Genomic DNA, 3065 nt, shown 5'->3' on the forward strand with positions numbered 1-3065 from the left:
GGGAGAAGTTAATGACCATATAAGGACAAAGAAGAGAAGGGGCTAAAGTGCAGAGCTCTGAGACCGAGAGAAGGACGAACACATGGGGGCGGGGGGTCTGAGGCTAGGGGAGGAGAGCTGGTGAGAACAGAGCCGCCCTCAAATAGAGTAAGCTCACATGATTGAAGACACACAGTGTGCTCAAAGAAGAGGAAAGAAAATCCTGGTTTGAAAAACCCATATTAAAGACAAAGGGAGGAAAATATAAACCTAACTCTCATAACTTCAAATGTGAATGAATCGAACAATCCAATAAGATGAAAAAGAGTACACATTGGATAAGAAATCAAAACCTCACAATCTTTTGCTTATAAGAAACGCATAAAAAAACCCACAGACATACACAAAATAAAAATAAGGGGATGGAAAAAAATTTACTATATGTCAAATTAATTTCTAAAAAAAGGGTGGTCTGTTATCAGACAAAATGAAAATAAACATTCAAAACTGAGGAAACTCGATTATAGTGAAAAGAACCATATCCCACAAAACAAAATCCATATTAAATTTACATTTTCCAAATGACTTAGCAGTGAAATTTATAAGAGAAATGTTGACTGAGCTACAAGAATTTATAGATGGTGACCCAGGAGTGACAGGAGATTTCTAGGTATCTCTCTTTTTTGGGTAAATCTAACAGAAAGGTAAAAGAAAATGAAGGAACTGAACAAATTGCTGGAAAGACTAGAGCTAAGCTATTCGTTGCATTTTCTAAATGGGACTGCAAGAGAATATATGTATTTCTCAGCACATAGCACTTTGCAAATATTGACCATATATTAAGCAAAGAGGCAGAGCAAACATGTAAAAGGGGAAAATAAAAAAGTATATATATATATATATAATATGTATATGTATATGTATATATATATGTGCATATCCTTCACAGACCATAACAAATAAAATAGTAATTGGTTCAGGGAGCACACAAAGACACAGACCCAAATGGAGATTTAACAGTGAAATCCTAAATAATGAGTAGGTCAAAGAATAAATCATAGAAATAATGAATCATTATGTGAAAGAAAATGCTAAGGACAGAACACCATCAACATTTCCAGGATGCAGCTAAAGTGGTCCTCAGAGGAAAGAGAAAAAGAGAGGATTAATGAATGAATATGCATTCAAAAATTAGAAAGCCACCAAAATAACAAACTTTAAAATAAACATACAAGAGGAGATAATGAAAACTAGAGGAGAAATGAGCTGGAAAGACTTTTGAAAGCCCTGTAAGATAATAAATAAAACTAAAAGCCGGTTCTTTGAAAAGACTAGTAAATCGAGAAGCCTTTGGCCGATCTGACGAAGAGGCCAGGAAATTGAGTCAATAAAATAGCAAAGGTGGAATGGAAACAGAGCCAGAAGACGCAGCAAGAGCCATCGGAATCCAGCACACAGGACCAGGAGCCCACGGAACGGAGAAGGAAGAGGCGGAGGATGCCTCGCGGTGCCGCGCACCCAAACCCACCCGAGACCAGAGAGCTCAGATCCTCCAATCACAGAAGGGTGAGTAGGTCTGGCTGCAAAAGAAACACGAGGGGGGGGGGGGAGCTAATTCCTGGTCTTGGAGCATTCTCCAGGGAATCCGGCCGTCCCTGGGCAGTGAATTCCCACAAGGGGAGCGTCAAAGAAGGGCCAGGAGCTCTGCTCGTCCGGAGGAGGCCTGATGAGGCCCAGAGCCTCCTGCTCTGGCCGGCTTCTGTACAAGAGGGACTGTGTCCTGGGAGAGGCAGAGCCCAGGGGCCCCAGGCACGAGGAGATGCTCAGGGGCCACACTTCAGCCAGGGGCTCCCATGGCTGCTGACCACAGGGGCTGTCCCCTGCTCAGTCCTGGAAGTTAACCCCTGACCTCCAGCCCTGCCTCTGGGTGGAAGAACTTGACTGGCCCAGGCTGGCAGCCCTGGTTCCAAGCTAGTCTGCCTAGTCCAGGTAACGCCTTAGCTCCCAAAGACGCTGGGGGCAGCTCTAGGCAGGCTTTCTAGGCCTGTCCAGAGCTCGCCTATTGGGCAGCTCCCCTGCCTCTGGGCTGGGCCAATGTTGGGGGGGGGGAACTCTCTGCCAACCCCCTTTGAGCCTCTCGGGGGAGTCCTTTGGGGTCCGCACTCATGAGCTGGCCAGCCTAGAACTCGGGGCCCAGGGGATCATCACCAGCATTTCTAAGCGGTTGAGTTTGTGTAGCGGGGTCTGGTCTTGGATGGGTGGAGAGGAACAAAAACCACTCCAGGGCACAGAGAATTCAACAAACGTTTTCTACCCAGGATTTGAGCAAGGGAGGCCTGCTCCAAGAGCCTGGTGTAGACCCCGACAAAGGGCATGGATTGGCACCTGTGCCCTCCAGGCTGGGGCTGGGCATAAGGAGGACTGATGCTCCAGGACAGGGGGCTTCTAGCGTGTTCTAGAAGGAGCTGAGAGACCCCCCACTGTTCTCTGGGGTTTTCTTCTCCCGGCCTTCCAGAATGGAAGGCAGAGAGCAGGGCTGGAAGGGGGCCAAGGGACTTCCCTTCTCCCTTCAGCTGGAGCAGAAAGCAGCAAGCTACAGGAGAGCTCCCTCAGCCAGGCCACTCCCTGGGGAAGGTGCCAAGCTCAGGATGTGTGTCCACCTGCCTGCTTGGATTAGTTGGGAGTCTTGGTCATGCCCAGAGGAAGCGAATTTGGGCCCCGAGATTTTAGTAGCAAAAGTCTCCTGGAGGCCCTGAGAAGAGCTGCACAGGGGGTGAGGGGCCGGGGGACTGGGGCAGAAGCTGCACTGCCCCCTGACCTCAAGCTTTGCCCCTCCATGACCCTCCAGATCTCACTGAGGTCTGGTCTCTGGCGCTGCCACCTCCTCGGGCGCCCTTGCAGCTCCACTCCCGGATTCCTGGCTCTTAGCTTGGGGGCACAAGCACTGGGGAGTCCCCTGGGGAGGCCTCCAGTGGGCACACAGTTCCAAGGTCATCCCAGTTGGTGTCTAGTACAAACAGCCAGCCAGATGTAATTCTAAAATTGAGACATGTCATTTTACATCTGGGTAAACCAAGGCCTAGAGT

Source organism: Petaurus breviceps, unplaced genomic scaffold (assembly GCF_028583685.1).
Source record: "Petaurus breviceps papuanus isolate PSGF00001 unplaced genomic scaffold, PetGlider_PUasm1.0 174, whole genome shotgun sequence".
Classification (NCBI taxonomy): domain Eukaryota; kingdom Metazoa; phylum Chordata; class Mammalia; order Diprotodontia; family Petauridae; genus Petaurus; species Petaurus breviceps.